The sequence below is a fragment of the Tupaia chinensis genome, unplaced genomic scaffold (genome assembly GCF_000334495.1).
Source record: "Tupaia chinensis unplaced genomic scaffold, TupChi_1.0 Scaffold144529_1, whole genome shotgun sequence".
NCBI classification, from domain to species: Eukaryota; Metazoa; Chordata; class Mammalia; order Scandentia; family Tupaiidae; genus Tupaia; species Tupaia belangeri.
Window position 1 is genome coordinate 2,262,189 of NW_006204388.1, and position 14,200 is coordinate 2,276,388.

Genomic DNA, 14,200 nt, shown 5'->3' on the forward strand with positions numbered 1-14,200 from the left:
CAGCCATGTGGGAATCTAGCACCTTAACCACCACACCACCTGTTGGACCCCCAAATCCTCTTTTAGAGTTACTCTGAGGTATAAATTGCTAACTATATTCAGCCTACTATATTTTATAGCACTAGAAATTATTCTTCTTATCTACCTATAATTTTATTTTATTTTTGTTAATCATCTCTCTATTCCCACTCATCCTTGTCCTTCTCAGCCTCTAGTCCTCATTCATTCATTCATTTCTCTACATTTATGTAGTCATCATTTTTAATTTTCACATTTGAGTTAGAGCATGAGTTATTTCTTTTTCAGAGCTTGACTAATTTCACTTAACATCATGTTTACTAAGTATTATAATACTAATGAGTATTATAAAAAAGAAACAAACTGCTAAGCTTATCCATATTACTTCAAAAACAGGATTTCATAGATTCTTGATTCTGGCTTGACACTCGGATGACAATCTCTTGATCAGCCTTAGTTCCCACCTGAGATTTTCTGATTGCTAGTTAAAAAAACAACATAAATTATACTTTTATCTCTCTACGTATCCTTACCTATGTCCAGATTATATCCGTATCTATTGGGTTGTTGGAAAAGTCATCACACATTTCTGTGACTAAAATGTATGGTCCAGCTTATACGTAGAAATTCTGGAATTTAAAAACAATTTTATTCATCATCTCCTTTTTATATTTATTTGTTTCTATATATTGCCTCATAGTTATTTTAAAAATCTGTTTTTGTGTTCCCTTTGCCCTTTTTACCTACCACCTATCTCATCTCTTCTTTCTCAAGGTAGATGACTTTGTCTCTGATTTCATATAGACAGCTTAGAATTTTGGAAATGACCTTTGATATTTTATGTCACATCTCTGAGTGTCTATTTATGAGTACATTTATGTATGTATGAATGTCAGTGTCCCTGTTCAAAATTAATCATGTCCTTTATACTTTCTGACATCTTCAATAGCCGCCAGACTTCGAATGTGTACCAATTACTCTTTTCTCTTCCTACCATGCATTTTCATGAAACATTATATTATATGACTCACATTAACCCTATTTGATAACAAAATAAAAAACTCTCAACATTCTTGACTCTCTTTCCTCATCTAATCATTTATTTCTTTTTCTCCTACAGTTTTTCAATGCTGAGGTTTTACAAAGAATAATTTACATTTATAATTTATTCTCCTTTCCTTCTGTACCATTTATCATGCTTATGTAAAATACTACCCAAAACGTATCCATCTATAAGATCTAAAATACTTCATTGCAATCTGAGAAGAGCTCCCTGAGGGTAAGCTCATCGCTTTGATGATCTATAGCTAGAAAGTAACATCATTCATAGGATCACTCATTCAAGTGATTGTTGCCAGTACTGAAGTGTTAGCTGAGTCTGTGGGTTACAATAGTAACACATTTGCTTTCTTTTTTTATTCACTTTATTTAACAAATTTAGGCTTTAACATATTTATAACTTTAATTTTTCTATGCATTATATTCATGTATATCAGTTAGGTTCAAATAAATGTTTTACTATAAATATTTTTCCATGGGTTCTTTTTAACTTTTTATTTATTATCATCATAATCTTGTTTATATTACATTGAATTGCATGTAACTTTACAGTGTATTACATTGCTTTTTCAAAAGGGATTGCCATGCATGTCAGTCAATACAGAGACATTAAACTCCCCACTTCATCATTCAATATCTTGTCATTGTTTTTTTCTGATCATTATTATTATTATTCTAATTATTTTTTTAAACAGTCAATCACTATTTCTCATTTTTCTTGTAAAAAGACTTTACCCATCATGAAATATTTCTCAGACCAAACCAGTTGAGAATACTATACATGTCATCATCAACAGGTAATAAGCCATATCTGTGTCCCACTAATGTCATACCTCTCTATTTGTTCTCTTGCTATCTTTCTCTATCCTCTTCTCTTAACCCCCACATTCCACACTGTCCTATTCTTGTTAAGTACCTTCACTGCTTTTATGTCTTCCAATTTTTCGCTCTCTACCACAGAGTGCGGATAGTCGGTATATATTGAGTGGATACATACAATATCTTTCTTTCATAGCCTGGCTTACTTCACTCAGCAACAGATCCTCCATATCTGACCACTTTCTATCAAATGCCAGGGTCTTGATATTTTTTAATGGCTGAGTAGTATTCCATAGAGTATATATGCTACACCTTTCCAATCCATTCATCAGTTTGTGGACATTTATGTTGGTTCCATGTCTTGGCAATCATGAATAATGCTGCAATAAACATTGATGTGTGAGCATTTTTCAGACTGAGCGTTCTCCTGTCCTTTGAGTAGATGCCTCAGACAAGGGACTGATAACCAGAATACACAGGGAACTCAAGTGCCCTATGTGAAAAAAAATTATTAACCCAATTAAAAAAGGGGAAAATGAGATGAACAAAGACCTCTCTAAGGAAGACATACGAACAACCAAAAAGCACATGAGGAAATGCTCAACATCTCTCATCATAAGGGAGATGCAGATAAAAACCACAATGAGATACCACCTAACCCCTGTCAGAATGGCAAAGATTAAGAATATAAAAAGTGATAAGTGCTGGCGGGGATGTGGTAAAAAGGGAACCCTCCTACATGGTTGGTGGGAATGTAAACTAGTTCAACCACTGTGGAGAACAATATGGAGGCTCCTCAAAGATCTAAAAATAGAACTACCATTTGATCCATGGGTTCTTTTGAAAATCTTCAGTTATCTTCTTTTTACATTGGGATTATATCTAAAGATGTCATCAGCAAGAGCCTCTTCTTTTGCATGTTGATTTTACACCTCCTTTTCCTACTTTAACCACTCTTCTAGTTCTGTATTCTTTCGAGTATGATGTGTGGAAGTTTTCCTGCTCCAGGATATGCAACCTTTTTGAATTTGTTGAAATTCATTAGTTGACCATAGTCATTATTTATTCCAGAAGGTTTTCTGGTAGTAGAGTTATCAACCACCAAGGATCTAAATTCAGTCGCTAATACCTTTCTTGGAAGCATCTCAGTATCAACATGAAGTTTGTCAATGTTGGATACTTCTTCTTTGGTAGGCCACACTGATTCTTTAATGAGCTCACATTTCTTCCTAATTTCATTTTTTTGAGATATTTTACTATTTCCTGGTAGTGTTTCATCACTAAAAATGTCATTTGTTTCTATACTCATCCTTGGTCTTTTCTTAATATTAACATCTTCCTCTTGTTTTTAGAACATTCACTTCAATTTCTAACTCTGGTTTTGTATTCTAAAATAACTCTTCCAATAACTCATCTTCTATGGCCAAATCATCAATATCTTTTCTTTTCTTCTTTTTTTTTTTTTGGTCTTAGATTTTTCTGTAGAAAATTATTTATTAGCCAAATTTTCCATACTGAATTTTAAATCTGTATCTGTAAATAAGTTATCTGATTTTTCATCCATGGATTCATTCTGAGATAGGTGTTGCTCCTTATTTTTCCACAATGAGGAAGTAGCAGGCTGTGTTTGTTCTAAAAGAGAACAAGACATTTCTATTCATGCCGATTTAGATGTAGACATTTCTTGATTTTTTTTTCATCCCTTTCTCTTTTCTTCGTAGTTGGCTGAAAGTAATTTTTGATGGAGTTGATCTGCTGTTACTGAGAAGTTTGAGTTCTGCTTTTACTGACACCTGGGAGTTTTGTTGGTGAAATCTGATAGTTTGGGATTTTTGTCCTGGCCATAGTTATTGATACCATATTGTTATTAGAGCTTGTTTGAGGTGTTTAGTTTATAGCGGGGTTTTTTTTGTGAATGCATTCTGATTTTTGTTCCATTATGGAGGTTCTGATTTCTTTTGATCTTTCACTCAAATCCATACATGTATCTGCATACTCTGATTCTGTGTCAGCTATGTATATTGTAGTATTCACCGGGGCACTTGGCATTAGCTCTTCATTGACTAACAAGTGTTGTGAAAGGCTTGGCCCTGTAGTCATTGTCATTAAACATGGGAAGGTGGCTGGTTTGTATCCAAAGACCTCCTTAGCATACTGGGCTTGCATGTATCTATTATCTAGGGCTGACTGAAGCCCAGTGTACATTGTGGTGTCAATATCCTGTTGAGGAGTGTTGTCTGTCTATCTTTGCCGCTCTGTCTCTTGTTTGTAGAATACATAAACTGTACTGGGCTGGCCCCTTGGATCACAGTACTGCTCTGTTGTCATGAAAATAATTGCCAGTCCAATTTCTGCTTCAGGAATAGGTCTACAACCGTGCCTTTGGAGCATATATATGATGGAATAAAACCATTTTTTCTGAGAGTCAGGAATCAAGATCTGTGAATGTGTTATTCCTGTATCAACAACACAAGTTCCAGGAGCTGAAAAGAAACTATCTTCTTCATTTTCTTCTGTTATCAACCTAGTTTCTCCATCTCCAAAAACAACTGCTGAACTTAATTTTTTATGCTGTTTGGCATTTAAGAATACAAATGTTTTCCCTTTGAAAATTTGCTTTCTTTCTTGTCCTGACAGATCAATACTTTTATTTCCAATAGTTGGTTCATCAATAGGTGGGTAAAAACTTTCACTTTTTGGAGACTGTTTCTTGGGCTGAACCACTTTGACAAATTCAGTAAAATATTCTGGTTTCACAATTGCACATCCACAAATGAGTGCACATATGGTTTTTATGGTAACTTTACATGAGATCATGACAAGGTGAGTACATTCTTCTGTCCAGTTGTTTACAGTAAGTCCTCCAAGTTGCAGTACAGCTTGACTTAAATTGTTTTCCCAGAGACATCTGAATTTACATTCAAACATTCCAAAGGTAACTATCTCCTGTCTTCAATGTTTGGGTAAGGCCAATCTGTATTTTTTACTCATTAACAAAGGTGCCATACTTAGAATTATCTTTTATTGTCAATACAGGGATTTCATATGTCTGACTCAGGTTGGTCACAGAAAAGTTAGCAGTTAACACAGTGTGACTTCGACTTACTGAGTTTTCATCCTCAATTAGAATGGCATAGTTTTTACTGCCAACAGTGTACTCAACACCAGTCAATAGTCTGTGTGGTTATCGGAAGTTTTCACATCCTTGCAAGTTTTGAAGTTGTGTACAAATGGGTAGATGGAGGCAAGGAAGGGTGCAGCAAGTGCCTGCCCCCTGAGAAGTGAGAGAAGGACTGGGGAGGGGAGCACATTTGCTTTCTACCTGGGCTTCCTTAAAAGTTGGTTGATAGGTTTCAAAAATCAGAGGGAGAGAGAGGAAAAAAAATATTTATTTTCTCTCGTGATCTAGATTTGGAAGTCATGTGGCATTACTTCTATACTTTGATTACTGAGGCAGTCACAAAGTCCTAGACAGGTTCAAGGAAATGGGAAATGGATTCAACCTATGATGGGGAAAAAAGAGATTTTGGAAGAAGGATTTGAATCAGAAATATTTCTGGGTCAACTTTTAGAAAAAACAGTCGACCAGAACTTCTCATTTTACTTCAGCCCTCTGTAATCTGATTATAATCCTCACTATTGCAACGGAAGTCCTCTACAAATGGCACAGGTGACTTAATAATTTCCAAACCATGTGATATCCCTTTTGTCCTAATCTTATTTTACTTGGACCTGCAACATTTGGCATTGTTTACTACTTTCTCCCTCTTGATAAACTCTACCATGGTTTCATTGGCATCAGTATCTGTTATGATTTGGATAATTGTCCTAAAAAGGCTCCTGTTTTGAGTTTGGTCTTGGTGGGCAGTGATTGGTTGTCCCTTAAGAGTTTACATTTGGGACTTGATTGTGCTGTAAAGGGGCTCAGTGAAATGTTTATCCTTTCATGATGTTGTAGGGTGGGGCCCTTGGTTGTGACAATGCGATGTGGTACCCCTATGATTGAGTTCAGGTATGTGTATAAGGAGAGGGAAGGAGCAGGCAGATGCCACAAGGATAAGACCAGACCAAAGACAACGATGTATAGTTGCCTTGCCCAAGATCCTGCCCTCCCCGTGTTGTAGCTGCCAGTGGAAATAACCATGCACTGTAGAAATAAAAATTAATATGGTTTATCCCAAGCATGAATGTCAGTAACAAAGACCTGGGCTCACAAGAGTGTTTTAAGGTGTGTATAAGCAGTGGTTCTTGTATTCAGTTTTGCCAGCTGAAGACCCAAACAAAATTTCGTATCAGTGTAAGGAGTATTTACATTGGTTTGGCCTACAAACACAGGCCATCTGGAAATGGGAGATTGTAGGTTTAGGAGGGTTTAGAAATTTTTAAGTTAGTAATTGGTTAAATAAGCAAGATTTTTGTCTCAAAAAGATGGAGTCTGTCAGAAAAGAATGTTTGATTTAACCTACACGTGGATAAGAAGGCCTTGGGTTTTTTTTTAAGGATTTCTTAATATTTAATTCTATTTGTTATTATTAGTTTTAAATTTGATCAGAGAGAGAGAGAGAGAGAGAGAGAAAGGGAAAGGGAGAAAGCAAGCCACCTGGTCTGGGACTTGAACTGCGGTCAGCCATATGGAAATCCAGCACCTTTAGCCACCATGCCACCTGCCAATCCCCAAGGCCTTGCTATTTATCAGGTGATGTTAAGGACATAAAAAGGTGCTCACAATCACTAAACCAAAGTGACCTGTTACAGCAAGATTAATGATCATAGACTCTCCCAGATCCCTCACAAAGTATTTTAGAATAGGAAGAGGGGTCATAAGTGTGTCCTCATATCCTCACCAGAAGTTAGTCCCTGGACCCAAGATCTTCAAATTATAAACTTAATAAGCCTCCTTTTCTTTCTAAATCACCTGGTCTCATGTATTTCTGTTAACAACACAGTAATGGACTAAGATAATATCTTACTTCCCCTGTACTATCTCAGTCTCCATCAAGAAAACTCTTTCTTCTGCCTACACTTTATATTTTGATGCTCTACAATGCTGAGCCCTAGCTCTCTTGTCATTATGTCACCTAATCTCTATAGACAATCTCATTATGTCCTCATAATTTACCTTCTTACTATATGAGGGAAATCAAAAAGTCTATGGGAAAATTGAATTAAATTACTCGTTTATTTCAGTGCAAAATATTTCAAAATTCATGCATTATTTTGTCATAATATGTATTTTCCATAACTTTTTCAAAGACCCTTTACATATAGGTGACCCACAAATGCCCTGCACTGCAAGTTGAAATCAGTGTAACTAATTGTAAAAGCTACTCCCCACTTAATGACCTACCTGTTTAATGACTACTCAGGCCCAGGACCAGTTCTCCAGCCATGGGGACTCCCCTTTCTCAGTCTGTGTGTCTCAGGAATAATGCCCTTTGTCTGTCTTTGTCTTTTTCCCTCAGTCAGTTAGTATTCGCCACAGAAAGCATTTGCAATCACATAAGAGTACATTTTTTTTTTAAATAAATGTGTACTTTATTATACACCCATAGTATTCAGAGTAAGTGAAAACAAATATGCTGGATTTATACTATTGTGTTGTGGTGTGTCTTGCTGCTTTCATGCTTTTGAATGTATGTGCTTTGTGTGGATAGAATTACATTATTATAGTGTGGTATCTATTGAAGAGTACAGAGGCTATGGCTCTGCAGTGTGCCACAGGCATCTGCCTTTGGGCTCCTCACTTATCGACCAATTCACTTAACAACTGACTTGCAGGAATTCAGTTGTTAAGTGGGAAGTACCTGTAACAGATTTTTTGGTGATTTTTATGTCAATATGCAAGTCAAACTCTACATTTAAAAAATCAACCTTTCTTTATTCAGTTAGTCCTCTCCACATCCCCTCTCTGTCCCTCCATCCCTGAATCAGGTCCCACCAGTGCCTCCTCCTGTACTTCCTATTTTGATAAAGTCATCCTTCTGAAGGCTGGGTGTCAATCTCAATTCTTCCCATTCCCATGTTTTAACATTTTATTAGTAACTACACTCCATTGTTCACAGCTCTTTAAAATATATGCTTATTCTTCTGTGTTGTTTCTTCAATTGACTTAGTTCAGTCATGGAACATTACAATAATCTTGTAACGGTTTTCCTTATTGTGTCATCCAATCTACGCTTTATACAGTAAGTAGAATGATTGTTTTAAAATGCAAAGTGATACTCTTCTGGGTAAAAACCTTTAGTGACTTTCAATTGTCTACCACAGTATAAAATCAGAAGTCCTTACATAGTGTAACAGATTTTCAAGCTGTGGCTCTAACCCCTCCAGTTGAAATACATCTAGCCAAAGTAATAATAATAATAGCTACCATTTACAATGCACAAAATATGAACAACATTCATTATCTCCTCTAAGTTTTATAAAATTATCTTTGGGAATTAATATATATTTACAAGTATGCAATATATAATTATAATTTTACAGGATAAGAAACTGAGATTAAGAAAAGTAAAGTGATTAGCTTTTGGTCACACAACCAGTTAGTGGTATAGCTGCATGGAATTCAAATACAAGTCATCCTACTGCTAGTGCCCAGGATACCAACCTTCACATTATGGCTGTAATGAACTACTTGGAGTTGTCTGAATGTGCTATGCATTTTAATCTGGGCATTATTTATATGTAGGTTACAAGAGAGAATCAAATCACATTTCTTTTAGTTTCTATACCTTACATTCAAAGAAAATTTGTCATCCAATACTTTTGGCAGTAGATCTAAATCCTGTAGGTGAGAAGTAAACCAGAAGGTGTTTTCATTAATTTTCACAATTATTAAATGCTGGAAATATTCAATATACACTTGAATTTTTCTTATAATTAGTTGATATTTTTTCAATGTCTAAGTGAAACAAACAGTACATGATGCATTGTAAAGTTTTTCTTTTCTTAAATAACTAAACTAAGCTGTGAAAGTTTTCAAGATGACAATTACAAAGTCATGAAATTTATTTATTTTTCTCCTGGGGAGACAGACTCAGGAAGCTACTTTTACAGAGACAGAAAATCAATGCATTCTTTGTTGAAACTGAAGGTGTTGGAGTGATTTCAAAATATGTACATAGCTAGGAGATACATATTTATGCTGTTTCAAGAGTCTCTATGTAATTTTTACCAGGAAAACCAGATACAAATAGATATAATATGAAATTACAAGGGGAAGTACAAAGTTTCCCCCTGACCATTCCTGTAGTTCCAACAGTGGTTTGAATGTCTATGTTCAATTCGGAGATTTGCATGTGTCTATATGAGAAATACTAAATTATGTAAATGTTCGTTTTCTAACTGTTGTCCTATTGAAGACATATTAACTAAAGTAACTTCTGTGCTTTGCTCCTGATAAGATAAATGAATCCATAAACAGCCTTTGCACAGTGAAAATGAGTAATAAGAAAAAACCGCCATTAAATCTTGATCTAAATTATGTTCTGCTTAACTACTTTTTTACTGAAGCATTTTCCTTGATTTGATAATCTTTTGCGTATCTACCCACACTATTAACAGTTCTTTAGCTTCAGCGATAAAAGTATATGTGTTTTAGGTTCCAATATTTTAGCCCATAAGGAAGTAATTTCTATTGCAAATGTGGACAAAGTCAGCTAGCCTCCCTGAACTCTCTGTAACATGAGTAATAATAGCAACCTTATAATTCTTGGTGAGTATTAGAGATGTTGCTCTTGGTGCATACCTACAGGTTGTGGCTATCCATCTGTAAACTGCTGTATTTGTCCCAACAATCCCATTTTTAGAAAGATTCTTATTTTAAAAATTTTATTTCCTTTATGGAAAGAACTGAAAATATTCGCAGTATTTGTAAAAATTATAAAACTCTAAATTTGTTTATGTTGGAGCTCAGAAAACAATATCCCAAAGTACAACACTTTGGTATATTGAGTTCTTTGACTAGTGGACATAGGAAAACCTTAGGAGCAGCTTCCGAACAAGGTGAATCTAATCTTTCCCCCTGCCTCTTACTCCTCAGTCTATCTTGAAATGAGTCACAGAAACCAAAATTCCTCTTCCCCATGGTGGGTCATAAAAATTAAAACTGCCTTTCTGTCTATGGTGCTGAACATAAACAAATTCTCTGGCATACCCTTGTCTGATAGTAGGTCTTAAGATACTTATTCCAAAAGGGTCTTGCCCCATTCCTGAGGAAAACAAACAAACAAACGATAAACTTTAATAGAGAGTCCACGAAAAATCTGAATTGACAGGGCTTACAAGGTTTCCTCTCCTCATTACACTATCATTTTATCATATCCTTTTTGTCTAATCAGATTTCTACATTCTTTATTGAACCTAAACATAAAAATGGACAATTTTCCTTGTAATTTTGAATCTGAAGATCTAAAAATATGTCACAAAAAACTTCAGTGAAATATTTTTCATTTTACCGTTCTCTTGTTAACTTGCTTTTATTATAGGAGAATCAACCATGACTCTTGTGATATAGAAGAAAAGATATGACTCCCTTTCTGCCCTTATAGTTTATAGTAAGAAAATAATTTCCATTATTTGCTCATCTATACAAAGAAGATAATAAGAACAGCCAGCTCATAGGATTGTTGTAGAGATAAAATGAAAAAATAAAGTATAAATTTCTAAGAATAGCATAGGCCCATGATACGCATTTGGTAAATATCTTCTTATTATTAACATTGCATAACCAAGGTCCACAGAAAGCATTGAGGTCAACAGGGACCAATACAGAAAATAACTGTTGTTCTCATTATATGAAGTTACTTGGTTTTCTCCAACGAATATACCCTAGGGTATTGGATATTAATATAGACTGAAGATTTGGCCACACTTACAAAGAAATATTCCCTCTATTCTTTTCTTAAACGCATTTTATAAATTTCCCAAGGAGTTTAAATTTGTAAGAAAAATGGGGCCAGCAGGTGGCATAGCAGTTATGTTGCTGGACTCCCACAAGACCGACCATAGTTCAAGCTCAGACCTGGTGGCTTGAAACTCACATAGGCATGTGTGCATACGTGCCCAATATCCCAGGAGGAGAATGAAGGAGAAGGGATTGTGGCGTGGTCATTCTTCCTGGGGGCGAGCTTTCACTTACAATATGTCTGTCTCTGTGTCTCTTTCTGGCAAGTACACATGTCCTAAGGCAAAAACCTCTAAAAAAATTGTAAGAAAAATGGAATTTCATAATTAGAGGAAGACGATCCATTAACTAAAAATTTTAGTCAGACAATAATTGTGAATATATTATGTTTATAAATTTAAGTGCTGTTTTAAATGTGCTGTACATAGTTGTAAGGGCTTTACCAATATTAACTAATTTAATGATCATAATATGTGCTTGTGGTAGCCTCTATAATTATTTTTATGTTACTTGTAGGAAAATAGAAGCCCACAAGGTCACATTGGTAAGATATTTGGAGTTATCATTATTATTATTTTTACATTCAATCATTGAATATCATTACAGCATACAAAATTAATTTTCCCAGCATGAATACATTGCATATCTTTTCATTGGGTTGATTACATTGCTTCGGGTTAGCTGCTTGAGTTCCCTTTATATTCTGGTTATCAATTCCTTATCTGAGGCATACTTTGCAAATATATTCTCCCATTTTGAGTGTTGTCAATTCATTCTAATCATTGTTTCTTTTGCTATGCAGAAGCTTTTTAGTCTGATGTAATCTCACTCATCTATTTTGTGGATTATTGCCTGTGTTTTGGGAGTCTTATTTAAGGAGTCTTTGCTTACTCCAATATCTGTAAGAGTTTCCCCTGTGTTTTCCACCAGTTGTTTTATAGTTTGAGGTTTAGATCTTTGATCCATTTTAAGCTGATTTTTGTTAGTGGTGAGACATAGGAATCCAATTTCATCTTTCTGCAGGTAGATACCTAGTTTTTCCAGTACCATTTGCTAAAGATAAATTTTCCACACTGGATTGTCTGGTGTGTTAATATTTGGAGTTAATTTTAACAGAAGTCTGAATCCAGATCCCTTGTAGTTAACCAGTAAACAGGCTCTTTTTAGAAATTTTCATGCTTTGGGACCAGCAGTTGGCATAATGGCTATGTCACTGAACACCCATGTAGTCGACCACGGTTCGAGTCCCAGACCCGGTGGCTTAAACTCATGCCAGGCACGTGTGTGTGCATGCCCAAGATCACAAGAAGAAAATGGAGGCGAAGGGATTGTGGCATGGCCATCCTCCCCGGGGGGTGATTTCTCACTTTCTGTCTCTCTGTCTCTCTCTGTCTTTCTGGTGAGCACACGCACCCTACGGCAAAAACCTCTCAAAAAAATAAAGAAATTTTCATGCCTTTTCTAATACTTCTTCTTTTTGAATTCTAGTTAATATTTCACATTTTGACCTCTTGCCTTACAAGACTCATACTATGTATACATTATATAATATTCCATGTCCATTCAAAGACATTAATTTTATTCTCTTATCATTACTTGGCCACCAAGTGTAGTTTGTGGAAAACACCCAAGTTTGAGAAAAAACTTTTAGCATTCTTTTGTTGTTATTGTTCTGTGAACTCTACATATTCTTCCATTTTCCATGATGCAGTATTATTTTGTATTGCACAAGAGAGGCTCTGTAGGTAGGTAGTTAGGGAAAAGCTAAGCAAATCTAAGTTAAATAGACTTTTTGGAGAGATTTTTGCTATAGGGTATGTGAGCTTTCCAGAGAAACAGAGACAGAGAAATAGAAAGTGATAAATTACTCCCCCCCCCCCAGGGGAGTGACCATGCCATAATCCCTTCTCCTTCATTCTCCTCTCAGGATTTTGGGCACACACATATATGTGTCCTGGTGTGAGTTTCAAGCCAGTATGTCTGGGACTCAAACCATGACGTCCATGTGAGAATCCAGCATCTTAATCACTAAGTCACCTTCTGGCCCCCAGAGAACTCGAAAATTTTAATATAATGCATATATTGGGATTATATACAGGATATAACAAACTACTTCACAAAATGATTTTGACTAGAACTGTCTTATACAGAAAACTTCAGAAAATTAATGCTTTGAAGAAAAAAGTTTTGTAAATGCTCTGGAACTTACTTTATCTCTTGGACATATTTTCTTATTTTTATAAAGAGGACTTTAAAAAAAATGATTTTACCTAAGCCAAACCCCTCTAATTTACAAAAAATAAATAAAAGGGAAAGAAAAATAGTTTGTATTTACATTCACTATGATTCATTACTATGCTTTGAACCATAACCCAAATAAATATCGAGAAAATTTCTTCCTTAAGAAGTGAAAAGATAAGTTAGAAAACCAGTCTTAAATTTATATTTAAACTTACACAATGTATTCTCCTATAAATTTATGTCTCTCTCATCTCTTACAGGAATAATTTTCTACTGCTTTTCCTTATATTCTTTGTGCCTAGCAGAATTTCTTGCACAGAATAGATCTGGATGGAATGAAACTAACATAATAAACTTTTCCAGAGACACTAAAAATAGAAATGTCTACTGAGAGTGCCATCAAATTTTTGTTCAAGAAACATTACAACACTTTTGTAATACAAATTATACAGATTTTAGATCCAATCAAAGCTTGACTGTTGACAAAATACAGTATAAAAAAAGTAAATTGGTAAGAAGTAAACAACTCTGAAGTTCTGAGGAGAACAACTCTGAAGATCTAAAGAGTAGTATTTATATGAAGTTTTTGGGTTTGTTATTTCCTTTGTTTTTCTAAAGTTGCAAAGTAATTTCAATGGAAAAATTATTGGGAAGAAAATATCAATTCTCTAATTGTATTGTGATGAATTTTTATGGCTGAAATATCTCTTGAAATACAGAAACTTTAGCTCATGATGCTTAATGTTTGTATTGAATTTTTTCTTTGTTATTATTATTATTTATCCATTCAATCACTATACATCATTTGGATTATAAAGAGACTTTACCCAGCATTATATACACCTCAGTCCAGCCCAGTTGAGAATACTATACACATCCTCATCAACAGACAATAAGCCATATCTGTGTCCCACAAATGTCTTACCTCTCTATTTTATCCCCCAAACTTCCTTTCCTATGTTCTTCCCCTCCCATATTCTCCTTCCTCTTTGTCTCTATTATCTATAACAATTTTTAATGCTTTTATGTCCTTCAGACTTTCAGTCTCTACCATAGAGTGTGGACAATTGGTATATGTTAAGTGGAGACAGAATAAGACATTCTAGTCAAAATCATTTTGTGAAATCATGTTTGTTATATCTTTCGTAACCTGACTTG

General features: G+C 34.9%; 1 pseudogene; it reads right to left on the bottom strand.

The window, feature by feature from the left end:
- Positions 1-2,750: 2,750 nt before the first annotated feature.
- Positions 2,751-5,074, bottom strand: LOC102471561 (nibrin pseudogene; annotated as a pseudogene).
- Between the last annotated feature and the right edge of the window lie 9,126 nt (positions 5,075-14,200).